General features: G+C 36.7%; 1 long non-coding RNA gene across 1 annotated transcript in view; it reads left to right on the top strand.

Moving 5' to 3' along the window:
• The first annotated feature begins 10717 nt into the window (after positions 1-10717).
• LOC108282808 overlaps positions 10718-15850 on the top strand; it is a 16610-nt gene continuing 11477 nt past the window's right edge. The window contains exon 1 of the long non-coding RNA XR_001816595.2: positions 10718-10826. This is a non-coding gene — a long non-coding RNA (uncharacterized LOC108282808). The remainder of the gene's footprint in view (positions 10827-15850) is intronic.

Below are 15850 nucleotides of genomic sequence, written 5' to 3' on the forward strand. Positions count from 1 at the left end.
TTTACACTCCCACCAACAGTGTAAAAGCGTTCCTATTTCTCCACATTCTCTCCAGCATCTGTTGTTTCCTGACTTTTTAATGATTACCATTGTAACTGGTGTGAGATGGTATCTCATTGTGGTTTTGATTTGCATTTGTCTAATGATTAGTGATAATGAACTGTTTTCATATGTTTGTTGCCTCTGGCCCTTTCTTATGATCTTGGGCAAGTTGCTGTTTTCCTAATGTTGCTTTGCTCATTTGTGTAATGTAGATAACAGTAACTAACATGAGTGTGGTTTTGAGGGCCAAATGGTGGTATCAAGTGACTCATAAAGGAACTCGATTATATTAGAGGCTTGAAGTACATCCTTTGATTTTTAAAATTTTTTTCTAAATTTAAGACAACAATTCTTATTTTTTAGGAGGTACAATCTGCTTTTTAGGAGATATGGTATGATCAAATGACTGAAATCACAAGAATATCTGAGTTACACTAAAAAAAAATTATTTATTTATTTATTTATTTAGAGACAGAGTCTTGCCCTGTTACCCAGGCTGGAGTGCAGTGGTGTGAACTCAGCTCACTGCAACCTCCACCTCATGGGTTCAAGCAATTCTCCTGCCTCAGCCTCCTGAGTAGCTGGGATTACAGGTACATACCACCATGCCCATCTGATTTTTGTATTTTCAGTAGAGACGAGATTTCACCATGTTGGTCAGGCTGGTCTCAAACTCCTGACCTCATAATCCACCTGCCTCAGCCTCCCAAAGTGCTGAAAATACAGGCATGACCCACGGTGCCCAGACTTGAAAAAAAAGTTATAAACATTGCAGTCAAACATTAGAAACCAGGGCTTTCTTATTTTGAACTTCTTTAAATCTTGGGCTAAGTTTTACTGTCTTATTCAGAAATAAATAAGATATTCATAATCTGAATATTATTTAGATTCTAACTACATTTCCAATGTGTTTTAGACATGTTCTATAAAATTTTTAACACAGAGCTTAACTTGTTGGGACACACAAAAAAGATTGCTTGAACAGGATTGAAATCTTTTTTAAACATTCTTGGAGTTGGGAGATGGTTTGCTGGGTTAGGAGTATGGTATTTATATTTTTATTATGCTTTTTCCATATTCAACAAATAAATGTTTATATATACTTTCATAGACAGAATTTGAGAGAAAATACAGAAAATAAAAAAAAAAAAAAAAAAAAAAAAAAAAAAAAAAAAAAAAAAAAAAAAAAAAAAAAAAAAAAAAAGAGTTTAAAGAGCTCCTTAATTTGGTTAGTGTTTGACCTATGGTAGTTTATTTTTGAAACTTTTGCTATTTTCCCCCAACTGATCCATAAAAATTATTAGCAAGAATTGTGTAAATGTTAATTTTCTTTATTATTCTTAATATTGTCCATCCTTCTTTTACCAGAGGCTGTCTCAGAATGTTCATTTATACCACCAGAGTATTACAGTGGTGAAAGGCTCAAATGCACCTGGATTAGAGGAGTATGGGAAGGAAATAAGAATATATGTCCTGCACCTGGTGTGTAATAGGCCTTCAGTAAAGGTCCCCACTCTTTTCCCTATTCTCCGAACATTATGATTCCTATCAAAGCTTTAAGCCAGAGTAATTAAGTTCTAATATTAACATCTTAGGGAGTGGACAGTTGGTGCCTTTTTTTGAGTGAAGGGTTGGGAGGCTTTTGTGAAGCTCTGAGTGACCTTCCTGACAGCTGCTGTTGCAAGAGTCACTAATATCCTCCAGTGGGATTGAATCAGAATGTGGGAAGAGATCATTTCAACTCTGCCACTTAGCAGCGCTGTGACTTCTGACATATATGTTAACTTTCCTGAGTCACCATTTCCTTAAATGCAAGATGTGACCACTAGAGATAATTTGTAGAAAGCACCTAGCACAGTGCCTAGTACATAATCATTCTTCATAAATGATAATGTGTTGCCCCTCTTCCTCCTGTTTCCTTCTTTTTCCCTTTCCTCTCTCATCAACAAAATATGAATAAGTAGGAGTCACAATCTAAGAACTTCAAAACTTAATTTTTAAAAAACAAGTAGTTTAAATACTTTTAAAAGAAATTAGATATATTATCCAAAATAAAGAGAAGATGGTACAAGTGTCTATAGACTTTATACCTTGTACACAGTTTTGGCAAGGAAATCAAATTATTGAGCGTCACCACTAGAAAGGAATTTCAAGAAGCAAGATAAAAGTTTTAAAAAAATGTATTTTTGTATGTTTCTGTGCTGGCTATAGATGCAGTTTTTGCATTCCAGAATGAGAACTAGATTAGGAGATGCAGTGAGTTTGTTCACCAACTCAATTATAAAACTATTAATATTACCCTACTTAAATGCTTACCTTTTTGTAAATACGATATCAAACATACAGTAAAACTTTTACTCTCACATCTAATATGTGAAGAGATCACCAGTTGTCCTTTTCCCCTGGGGTTCAATAATATATTTCTGAAGTATAAATAGAAACCCTGAAACCAAATAGACAAAAGTTCTAAAAAATAGTTTAATGACCCATGGGTATATACAAAGCATATCATGTGTCTACGGAAATAGAAACATATATGGAGAAATACATAAAAATACAAATACATAAATAGAAAAGTCATAATGACCCTCAAATGACAAAAACTACGTGATACTTGTTTTTTCTGAAATATTTCTAAATGATTGTCCTAGATTTTACTATTGCATTTTTAAATTGTAAGTTTTTATACTTCAACCAGTTGGGTAATACAAATATAGAATTATTCAAGATAATAGTTTTGAATAGAAACACAATTTAAAATGTAAAGGTCATAAAATCTTTAAAAAATATTTGAAATAAAAGTACAGAAGATGTGATTCTTTATTTTGCTGGATGAAGACATCAGGGAGGATAAAGTAGGCAAAACAATCCCTGTGAAGGTGTCTGCATCCTAAGGCATGCTGACATTTCCCTAATAGACTGCAGTGCACATAAGAATAATTAATCATGTGGAGAATGCATTGCCAATGTTAGAACTGAGGTCTCTCGTTTTTAATGGAAATGTTCCATGCCTGAACTAAAAGAACAACCTCCCTAGCTCAAGCATTAGGGCATCTGTCATACTTAATTCAGAATAGTTCAGGAGTTCAGTAAAATATCAGACAGAGTTCAGCACTTTTATTTCTCAGGGTATTAAAACTATATATAATCAGGGAAAAAAAAGGGGTGTGATGAATTACTGAACATTGTGGGTGGAACATCAAAGAGAACTTAGATTTCTGAAATCTCAGGAAAAAATTTTTTCCCTATTATAGCTATTTATTTTTGTAGAAATTTTTGGGTGGTTGTTCTATGTGAGCTTCTAAAACACTGAAGTAAATGATAAGCAAATACTTAGGGGAAAGCATAAGCTAAACTAGAAGGAGGAAGGCCTGAGTATATTTTATTGCTTAATTTAACAGACCAGGTTAATGTATTTATTTATTTTTGGCTCCAGAAGAAAGTGCAGACAGGTAGAAGTTGAATTATTTTGAGATTATTTTGAATCAGTTTGAGATTATTGATGGTTATCATGGGAGGGGAGAATGCTTTTCTTTCTCTCAGAGTCGAATGCGCACTGAGAACACCACAATTCACAAATACTTCTCTTTGATTTGTAGAAATAGTAAATTCCCAAGTGCAACCATTGGGAAGGTGGGAGGAGGGAGATCAATCCTCCTGTCCAATAAGTAGCTGTGTTACTATAGTGCTGTGACTCACGATATGACTGGATCCTTTGCTCAGTAGAGATTACATATTAATGTCTTATGAGGGCTGGAGAGATGTGGCTGAGAGATCTGGAAAAAAACATGAGAGCATTTGCCTGGATGTAAAAAAGCTGGCTCTTTGAAATACTCTGAGTTTTCCAAAGCATCAATTAGCTCTGATAAAAATGCAAATCAAAGAAAATCTTTCTCAATCTTTTAAAATATAAATTCATAACTCGGTGTCTCAGCCCATCTTTTAGATGCCCCCACCCACTCTTCTCTCATAAGTGTGATAAGTTTTTAGAGTTAAGTTAATCTATTATTTTAAGAGTATGTCTTTTGAAAAAAATATTATTTTCCCCCCCAAACTATTATTATTTTAAAAATACATGTACCTAAAGAGCTTTTGAAGGGAAGCTTAAGACACATTCCAAAGGTGGTTCTTATTGGCTGGGCCAAAGCTTCTTTGTGAATGGTGTCAAGCATTTCTGGATATTTCTAGCTGGATGTACAGAAACATTTTGGACTGGCTTAATGAGACCCAGAATAAAAAACTTCCATATGCCAGGTAACAGATATTTTCACATTTATTTTAAACATGTGATGTGGTGTGTAGCTTGGATTGAATAAATCGCCACTGAGATAATTGGCTGATTGCATTTAAATGGCCTGAGTACAATTATTGAACATTTATATAAATTTTATTGGCTCAAACACAAAAATCAAGCAAATATTGGATTCAGATATTTTCCCTGTCACATAATAATTTTGTGTCCTTGAACAAGTGTATCTCTTTGAATCTCCTTTACCTTACATGTGAAATGGGTTGACAATAGAGCCTGTTTCTTAGTGTATTAATAAGGAATAAACAAGATAATAAATTTAAAGTGCCTGGTATACTGCCAGACACCTGAAAATATTCTACAAAATGTTGGCTATTTTTATTTATCTTTTTATAGATTTAGGGGTTATAAGTGCAGTTATATTACATGGGTATATTGTATAGTGGTGAAGTCTGGGCTTATAGTGCACTCATCACCCAAATAGTGTACATCATACCCCATAGATAGTATTTCATGCTTCAATCCCCTCCCATCCTCCCTGTTTTTGGAGTCTGCAGTGTCTCTTATTCCACTTTGTGTGTTTGTGTGTACCCATTGTTTAGCTCCCACTTATAAATGAGAAAATATAGTTTTTGGCTTTCTGTTTCTGAGTCATTTCACTTAGCGTAATGGCCTCCAGTTCCAACCATGTTGTTGCAAAAGGCATGATTTTCTTCTTTTTATTATGGCTGCATAGTATTCCATGGCATATGTATACATATTTTAAAATCCACTCATCTGCTGATGGACACTTAGGTTGATTCTGTGACTTTTTAATTGTGAAAAGTATTACAACAAACATACATATGCAGGTGTCTTTTTGATATAATGATTTCTATTCCTTGGGCTAGGTACATAGTAGTGGGATTGCTGGATCAAATGGTAGTTCTATTTTTAGTTCTTTAAGAAATCTCTAAACCGTTTTCCATACTGGTTGTACTAATTGACATTCCCACCAACAGTGTATAAACATTCCCTTTTCTCTGCATTCTCACCAACACCTGTTGGTTTTTTGACTTTTTAATAATATCAAAATGCTGGCTATTTTTATAATTGTTATTATCATCATTATTTTTATTCCTGTGCTCTGTTTGGCATCTCCTGCATTCTGAAATTTTCTATTCATCAAGGAGTAAACTGAATTAAACACAGACATATCTCTTGTCTAGTTTTTATCTACAATATCTACTAGAGACCACAGTATCTACTTTTACAAACCTCTGCTCTTCCACTTGCAAATCAGTCAAATAAATGTAAAGCCTGTGGCGCACTTTGTCACATTGGCATTTCAATTTGAACAACTTGCTCATTTTTTCTTGTTTCCTCCAAATTCTTAATTTTTGAAGTTTTTGTTTCTCCAATGCATCTTTTGATTGAGAGTTTGTTTTCTATCATAGTTTCATAGGATCTATAATGAATATTTAATTACTTCACCCTTCTTTCATCTGAATTCTATTAATTAAGCTAGTATACGTCTTCCTTTTCCCTTGTGTTCCTGAAGCACTCTTTTAACTTGTAGCTACTTTCCATTAAAAAAAAAAAACCTTCAGTTTCCTCGTCTTCCTCTTTCTTCTCTCTCCTGCCTGCTTTTTCTCTGGGTCCAAAGTAAAGCAGTGAAAGCCCTTTGTCTCCTTGCTGCAACCCACTGGGCCATGCCAGGCCACCTGCATGGCGACAGAGTAGATTGCCAGAGACTTGTTCTAACACAGCAATATGCCTTGTAATCCCTTCACATTTTATATGTATTCTGAGTGCATTCTCTGTCTTCCTTGGGCACATAATTACTTCCCCTCATGTGGCAGAGCTACCTGTAGGACAATCAGAGAGCCACAGTGTTCGGAGGGCAGATGATGAAGAATGCCTGCCGACATCCCCCTTCCATGAGGCTATTATCCTGAAGGCAAGGTTTTTACAGCTCAAGCATCTGCTTTAAAATGCCAAGTTCAGACTCTGTCTTGGCCATGTGTCCTCATGTAACGGCTGAGTAATGCTTGTGTGGCTGTGCATTTGGGGAGGGGCTTGTTGCTGAGCAAGTACATTGCTGCAGTTCCTTTTCCAGTGATCTCAAGACACAGGGAAACATTTATAGCATCTTTGCATCATGGACATAATAGCTGATTTTGCTTTTTGTGTTTTTTTCCAAAATAATATTTCAGGCATGTCAGAACTTTATGTTTGGGAGAAATTATTTGACTTTTTTCCTGCATTTTCTTCAGTCCAAAGTGGGAGTAATGTCAGTTTTGCTTATTCTTAAATGGAGCTATGGGGATCTCTTTGATATTTCTGAAGGTAGCTAAAGAAGGAATCAGGAAAATGTCTTTGCAGCCACCATTAACTGCTGAGTTATGTTGCTTTTGTGATGTATCTCTTTACTTTATGTTGAAATAAGTAACTTGTATAAGCAAGGTCATGTAAGATATAGCTGGGATTTGAACTTGGCCTGTGTATGGTCTTTCTGTCACTCCATGTGTCTCCTGGCATGCTACTATGGAGAAATAGACTCAGCTTCTTGGGAAACTTGCTTAAGTTTTGTAGTCCAATAGCAGGGAGCTCGAATCAAGAATCAGACAGCAGCTCACCAAAGCACAGAAAATATCCTGAGTCAGGCATTCTTCTTTTACTCTGAGCCCTGCCCTTTCTAAAGACCAAAACTACTTTTATTTGCATTTTAGCCTTTAAGTTAATTAATGGGAATTAATACGTGTGTAAGAACTTCAGAAATTTCCCAAAGGCTCATTATAAATTTAGTGTAAAAGGAGAAGTGGATACATATTTTTTAAAGATAGGGCCCTCATTAAAATTTTAGGCTATTAATAAAAACATTTTTACCAGGGCAAGTTAAGTGTGAATGCTGGGTTGAAGATGTCAGGTAATGCCCTTCAACTATATCATCAATTGACTCAAAAGAACCCACATGAGGAGTGTGTGTGTGTGTGTGTGTGTGTGTGTGTGTGTGTGTNCAGAATGTGGGAAGAGATCATTTCAACTCTGCCACTTAGCAGCGCTGTGACTTCTGACATATATGTTAACTTTCCTGAGTCACCATTTCCTTAAAGGGTTGATGGGAGCACTAGAGATAATTTGTAGAAAGCACCTAGCACAGTGCCTAGTACATAATCATTCTTCATAAATGATAATGTGTTGCCCCTCTTCCTCCTGTTTCCTTCTTTTTCCCTTTCCTCTCTCATCAACAAAATATGAATAAGTAGGAGTCACAATCTAAGAACTTCAAAACTTAATTTTTAAAAAACAAGTAGTTTAAATACTTTTAAAAGAAATTAGATATATTATCCAAAATAAAGAGAAGATGGTACAAGTGTCTATAGACTTTATACCTTGTACACAGTTTTGGCAAGGAAATCAAATTATTGAGCGTCACCACTAGAAAGGAATTTCAAGAAGCAAGATAAAAGTTTTAAAAAAATGTATTTTTGTATGTTTCTGTGCTGGCTATAGATGCAGTTTTTGCATTCCAGAATGAGAACTAGATTAGGAGATGCAGTGAGTTTGTTCACCAACTCAATTATAAAACTATTAATATTACCCTACTTAAATGCTTACCTTTTTGTAAATACGATATCAAACATACAGTAAAACTTTTACTCTCACATCTAATATGTGAAGAGATCACCAGTTGTCCTTTTCCCCTGGGGTTCAATAATATATTTCTGAAGTATAAATAGAAACCCTGAAACCAAATAGACAAAAGTTCTAAAAAATAGTTTAATGACCCATGGGTATATACAAAGCATATCATGTGTCTACGGAAATAGAAACATATATGGAGAAATACATAAAAATACAAATACATAAATAGAAAAGTCATAATGACCCTCAAATGACAAAAACTACGTGATACTTGTTTTTTCTGAAATATTTCTAAATGATTGTCCTAGATTTTACTATTGCATTTTTAAATTGTAAGTTTTTATACTTCAACCAGTTGGGTAATACAAATATAGAATTATTCAAGATAATAGTTTTGAATAGAAACACAATTTAAAATGTAAAGGTCATAAAATCTTTAAAAAATATTTGAAATAAAAGTACAGAAGATGTGATTCTTTATTTTGCTGGATGAAGACATCAGGGAGGATAAAGTAGGCAAAACAATCCCTGTGAAGGTGTCTGCATCCTAAGGCATGCTGACATTTCCCTAATAGACTGCAGTGCACATAAGAATAATTAATCATGTGGAGAATGCATTGCCAATGTTAGAACTGAGGTCTCTCGTTTTTAATGGAAATGTTCCATGCCTGAACTAAAAGAACAACCTCCCTAGCTCAAGCATTAGGGCATCTGTCATACTTAATTCAGAATAGTTCAGGAGTTCAGTAAAATATCAGACAGAGTTCAGCACTTTTATTTCTCAGGGTATTAAAACTATATATAATCAGGAAAAAAAAAGGGGTGTGATGAATTACTGAACATTGTGGGTGGAACATCAAAGAGAACTTAGATTTCTGAAATCTCAGGAAAAAATTTTTTCCCTATTATAGCTATTTATTTTTGTAGAAATTTTTGGGTGGTTGTTCTATGTGAGCTTCTAAAACACTGAAGTAAATGATAAGCAAATACTTAGGGGAAAGCATAAGCTAAACTAGAAGGAGGAAGGCCTGAGTATATTTTATTGCTTAATTTAACAGACCAGGTTAATGTATTTATTTATTTTTGGCTCCAGAAGAAAGTGCAGACAGGTAGAAGTTGAATTATTTTGAGATTATTTTGAATCAGTTTGAGATTATTGATGGTTATCATGGGAGGGGAGAATGCTTTTCTTTCTCTCAGAGTCGAATGCGCACTGAGAACACCACAATTCACAAATACTTCTCTTTGATTTGTAGAAATAGTAAATTCCCAAGTGCAACCATTGGGAAGGTGGGAGGAGGGAGATCAATCCTCCTGTCCAATAAGTAGCTGTGTTACTATAGTGCTGTGACTCACGATATGACTGGATCCTTTGCTCAGTAGAGATTACATATTAATGTCTTATGAGGGCTGGAGAGATGTGGCTGAGAGATCTGGAAAAAAACATGAGAGCATTTGCCTGGATGTAAAAAAGCTGGCTCTTTGAAATACTCTGAGTTTTCCAAAGCATCAATTAGCTCTGATAAAAATGCAAATCAAAGAAAATCTTTCTCAATCTTTTAAAATATAAATTCATAACTCGGTGTCTCAGCCCATCTTTTAGATGCCCCCACCCACTCTTCTCTCATAAGTGTGATAAGTTTTTAGAGTTAAGTTAATCTATTATTTTAAGAGTATGTCTTTTGAAAAAAATATTATTTTCCCCCCCAAACTATTATTATTTTAAAAATACATGTACCTAAAGAGCTTTTGAAGGGAAGCTTAAGACACATTCCAAAGGTGGTTCTTATTGGCTGGGCCAAAGCTTCTTTGTGAATGGTGTCAAGCATTTCTGGATATTTCTAGCTGGATGTACAGAAACATTTTGGACTGGCTTAATGAGACCCAGAATAAAAAACTTCCATATGCCAGGTAACAGATATTTTCACATTTATTTTAAACATGTGATGTGGTGTGTAGCTTGGATTGAATAAATCGCCACTGAGATAATTGGCTGATTGCATTTAAATGGCCTGAGTACAATTATTGAACATTTATATAAATTTTATTGGCTCAAACACAAAAATCAAGCAAATATTGGATTCAGATATTTTCCCTGTCACATAATAATTTTGTGTCCTTGAACAAGTGTATCTCTTTGAATCTCCTTTACCTTACATGTGAAATGGGTTGACAATAGAGCCTGTTTCTTAGTGTATTAATAAGGAATAAACAAGATAATAAATTTAAAGTGCCTGGTATACTGCCAGACACCTGAAAATATTCTACAAAATGTTGGCTATTTTTATTTATCTTTTTATAGATTTAGGGGTTATAAGTGCAGTTATATTACATGGGTATATTGTATAGTGGTGAAGTCTGGGCTTATAGTGCACTCATCACCCAAATAGTGTACATCATACCCCATAGATAGTATTTCATGCTTCAATCCCCTCCCATCCTCCCTGTTTTTGGAGTCTGCAGTGTCTCTTATTCCACTTTGTGTGTTTGTGTGTACCCATTGTTTAGCTCCCACTTATAAATGAGAAAATATAGTTTTTGGCTTTCTGTTTCTGAGTCATTTCACTTAGCGTAATGGCCTCCAGTTCCAACCATGTTGTTGCAAAAGGCATGATTTTCTTCTTTTTATTATGGCTGCATAGTATTCCATGGCATATGTATACATATTTTAAAATCCACTCATCTGCTGATGGACACTTAGGTTGATTCTGTGACTTTTTAATTGTGAAAAGTATTACAACAAACATACATATGCAGGTGTCTTTTTGATATAATGATTTCTATTCCTTGGGCTAGGTACATAGTAGTGGGATTGCTGGATCAAATGGTAGTTCTATTTTTAGTTCTTTAAGAAATCTCTAAACCGTTTTCCATACTGGTTGTACTAATTGACATTCCCACCAACAGTGTATAAACATTCCCTTTTCTCTGCATTCTCACCAACACCTGTTGGTTTTTTGACTTTTTAATAATATCAAAATGCTGGCTATTTTTATAATTGTTATTATCATCATTATTTTTATTCCTGTGCTCTGTTTGGCATCTCCTGCATTCTGAAATTTTCTATTCATCAAGGAGTAAACTGAATTAAACACAGACATATCTCTTGTCTAGTTTTTATCTACAATATCTACTAGAGACCACAGTATCTACTTTTACAAACCTCTGCTCTTCCACTTGCAAATCAGTCAAATAAATGTAAAGCCTGTGGCGCACTTTGTCACATTGGCATTTCAATTTGAACAACTTGCTCATTTTTTCTTGTTTCCTCCAAATTCTTAATTTTTGAAGTTTTTGTTTCTCCAATGCATCTTTTGATTGAGAGTTTGTTTTCTATCATAGTTTCATAGGATCTATAATGAATATTTAATTACTTCACCCTTCTTTCATCTGAATTCTATTAATTAAGCTAGTATACGTCTTCCTTTTCCCTTGTGTTCCTGAAGCACTCTTTTAACTTGTAGCTACTTTCCATTAAAAAAAAAAAACCTTCAGTTTCCTCGTCTTCCTCTTTCTTCTCTCTCCTGCCTGCTTTTTCTCTGGGTCCAAAGTAAAGCAGTGAAAGCCCTTTGTCTCCTTGCTGCAACCCACTGGGCCATGCCAGGCCACCTGCATGGCGACAGAGTAGATTGCCAGAGACTTGTTCTAACACAGCAATATGCCTTGTAATCCCTTCACATTTTATATGTATTCTGAGTGCATTCTCTGTCTTCCTTGGGCACATAATTACTTCCCCTCATGTGGCAGAGCTACCTGTAGGACAATCAGAGAGCCACAGTGTTCGGAGGGCAGATGATGAAGAATGCCTGCCGACATCCCCCTTCCATGAGGCTATTATCCTGAAGGCAAGGTTTTTACAGCTCAAGCATCTGCTTTAAAATGCCAAGTTCAGACTCTGTCTTGGCCATGTGTCCTCATGTAACGGCTGAGTAATGCTTGTGTGGCTGTGCATTTGGGGAGGGGCTTGTTGCTGAGCAAGTACATTGCTGCAGTTCCTTTTCCAGTGATCTCAAGACACAGGGAAACATTTATAGCATCTTTGCATCATGGACATAATAGCTGATTTTGCTTTTTGTGTTTTTTTCCAAAATAATATTTCAGGCATGTCAGAACTTTATGTTTGGGAGAAATTATTTGACTTTTTTCCTGCATTTTCTTCAGTCCAAAGTGGGAGTAATGTCAGTTTTGCTTATTCTTAAATGGAGCTATGGGGATCTCTTTGATATTTCTGAAGGTAGCTAAAGAAGGAATCAGGAAAATGTCTTTGCAGCCACCATTAACTGCTGAGTTATGTTGCTTTTGTGATGTATCTCTTTACTTTATGTTGAAATAAGTAACTTGTATAAGCAAGGTCATGTAAGATATAGCTGGGATTTGAACTTGGCCTGTGTATGGTCTTTCTGTCACTCCATGTGTCTCCTGGCATGCTACTATGGAGAAATAGACTCAGCTTCTTGGGAAACTTGCTTAAGTTTTGTAGTCCAATAGCAGGGAGCTCGAATCAAGAATCAGACAGCAGCTCACCAAAGCACAGAAAATATCCTGAGTCAGGCATTCTTCTTTTACTCTGAGCCCTGCCCTTTCTAAAGACCAAAACTACTTTTATTTGCATTTTAGCCTTTAAGTTAATTAATGGGAATTAATACGTGTGTAAGAACTTCAGAAATTTCCCAAAGGCTCATTATAAATTTAGTGTAAAAGGAGAAGTGGATACATATTTTTTAAAGATAGGGCCCTCATTAAAATTTTAGGCTATTAATAAAAACATTTTTACCAGGGCAAGTTAAGTGTGAATGCTGGGTTGAAGATGTCAGGTAATGCCCTTCAACTATATCATCAATTGACTCAAAAGAACCCACATGAGGAGTGTGTGTGTGTGTGTGTGTGTGTGTGTGTGTGTGTGTGTGTTGGAGGGAGAGGGATTGCTAGTAAGAAGTATTAAAGGCTGCCAGAAAAGTACACAATCATAGTTTCCTTTCATTAGAAAAAGATTCCCAATTTAATAATTTTTATTATTTAAGTGTCTAAAATCTCCTCTGCTATTACAGGATATAGCAGAGGAGAATGGCATTTAGTGTATATATAAACAGAACTGAATGTCTTTTTCTTTCTTTTTCTTTTCTTTTTTCTTGAGACAGGATCTCACTCTGTTGCCTAGGCTGAAATACAGAAGCATGATCATGGTTCACTGCAGCCTGAAACTCCTGGGCTCAAACCATCCTCCCGGCTCAGCCTCCCAAGCAGCTGGGACTGCAGGCACACACCACCACATCTAGCTAATTAAAACATTTTTCTTTTTTTTTTCTGTAGATACAAGGGATCACTATGTTGCTCAGTCTGGTCTCACCCGCCTTGGCCTCCCAAATTGCTGGAATTACAAGCATGAGCCACCACGCCCAGCCAGTACTTGTTTTTATTCATATATGAACACCAGCCAGGTAGCCTGATCAATGCTAATGAAAAAGCTTTGTGAAGAATACTGCACTCACCAACTCCACAGGTTCCATAGAGTATAAGTGCACAAAAGTAAATCTTAACACAAATATGAAAGTAGCTTAACTTCTGCTCTAACAGATGTTAAATATATGGTTATACTGTTTGGACCTTGGTGGGCTCTCCTTTGGCTTAGCATCACTGCCCTTGGAGTTGGAAGGGACTAGAGACACCGACCTTTCATGGCACACGTATTCTTTCTCTGTACTTTATGAAGTCATGCTGAACATGCTTGCACGTGCCTGCCACAATGGCTCACCCCTTTGCTGGATGGTCTGTCCTCTTATGAGATCGTAGAAAAGCTATTAATTCTTCTTAGAGCACAGTGTACCTTGAGGCGGAATCTGCCTCCTGTGGCTTCCGCTTGTGCATCCCAGCCCTGTCACTCAGACTAGTCCTGGAGTGATTATACCAGTTATTACATAGCACAGTGAAAATATTTGAAGACAGCCTTTTGGCTCTCTCAAATAATTTATCTTTTGGGTCATACAGCACCAGTTCTCTTCACCATGCTTTATCAGGTGTTCTAGCTTTTTAGGCTTCTAGACATCTAAGTTGTCTCATCTCTGAAAACCATCTAGGCTGAGAACACATTTCCCAAATTGACTCCCAGAAGTGGACACCCTGATCCATGTGAGGTCCCTGGGATGACAGGCTACCATGGGCCATGAACAACCTGTATCTGGAGGCTGCACCTCAACTATTGTAGCTAAAAGTATTACTGTGAATTCCTTATAGGCAGGAACCAGCCTTAGTCACAGTAGGCAGGGAAGTAAATGAGTTGTATGAGTCCTCCCTAACCACGATGACTACACTTCACAATCATTAGTCATTCAGTGCTTCCCCTTCTTGTTTGTAGTGAGAAGGTTCCCTGAGCACAAGACTTCCATTTGCCCATATTAGTTTAAATAGCATCTTCCCAGCTTCAACTCTGATGTCACTTTAGTTACCTGACATCACCCAGGTTCTTATTGTCTTCCAGGATGCCAGCTACTTCTCCTGGTTCCGTGTCATATATAGACTCAAAAAGCATGTTTTCTAGTTTTCATGCAATTTACTATCAAAGGTATTGAATAGGGCAGGTCCTTATGTCATCTGTATCAATCTAATGGTCTATGTTCCTTTTTACCTTAGTTGAGAATCTGATTGATCATGCTACTAAAGCCATCACATCTACATCAAAACCACATGCAGTTTGTTATTTGTCATTCTGAAACAAATACATTCAACATGGAGTCATTCCTTCTTTCAACAGGTATCAGTTGAGCTTCTTTCAAATATTATGCATCATATTAGGTGCTAAACAAGTACAATAATTACAAAATAAAACAAATAGTTAAAAAATAAAATAATTACAAGATAAAACAAAGAAAATACTTACAATCAGGATGGTCCTATGAAGGAAATAAGCAAGGTGATGAGATAGAGAGGTATAGGTACAGCCTACTTTATATAGAGCAGTCAAGGAAGGTATCATTGAAAAGTGACTGAAAGACAGAGTCTGGAAGATGAAAAGGAGCAGTGAGAAAGAGAATTTGGAAAGAGCATTCCAAGCAGAAGGAACACCTAGGGCTCTGCAGCCAGATTGGGATTAGCATGTCCAGACTGACAGAAGACCAGTGGGACTGCAGCAGATTGTACCAAAGAGTAATTACGTCATAATGGAACTTGAAGAATGAGACAGAGTTCAATCAAGCAAGGCTTTATATGATTATAAGGATTTAGGATTAGCTAAAGTACAATGGGAAGCCATCGAGGTACCTCCTATAGTGGAGCAATATGGTTTAGTTCCCCCTTTTTTATTGTACTTTAGGTTCGGGGGTACATGTGCAGACCATGCAGGATTGTTGCATAGGTACATACATGGCAAGGTTATTTGCTGCCTTCATCCCCCTATCACCTATATCTGGTATTTCTCCCCTCATTATCCCTCCCAACCCTCCCCACCCTTCATTGTCCCTCCCCTAGCTCCCTCAACCTGACCACAGTATGTGATTCTCCCCTCCCTGTGTCCACATGTTCTAATTGTTCAATACCCGCCTATGAGTGATAGCATGCGGTGTTTGGTTTTCTGTTCTTGTTGTGGCACTGTTTACAATAGCAAAGACCTGGAACCAACCCAAATGTCCATCAACAATAGACTGGATAAAGAAAATGTGGCACATATACATCATGGAATACTATGCAGCCATAAAAAATGAGTTCGGGACGGGTGGATCCAAGATGGCCGTTTAGGAACAGCTCAGGATTGCAGCTCCCAGTGAAAGCGCGGAGGGTGAGTGGACGCCGTGTCTTTATTGCCCACAGACTAGGAAATTCCCGGGCAGAGGTGCTCCACGGTCACCAGCGCGGCTGTTTCGGCCAGCGCGGCTGTGCCGGCCAGCGCCGGCCAGCGCCGCTGCTTTGCCCCGCGCGGCTGCTTTGTCGGCGCCCCGGAGC

Source organism: Cebus imitator, unplaced genomic scaffold (assembly GCF_001604975.1).
Source record: "Cebus imitator isolate Cc_AM_T3 unplaced genomic scaffold, Cebus_imitator-1.0 Scaffold252, whole genome shotgun sequence".
Taxonomy (NCBI): Eukaryota; Metazoa; Chordata; class Mammalia; order Primates; family Cebidae; genus Cebus; species Cebus imitator.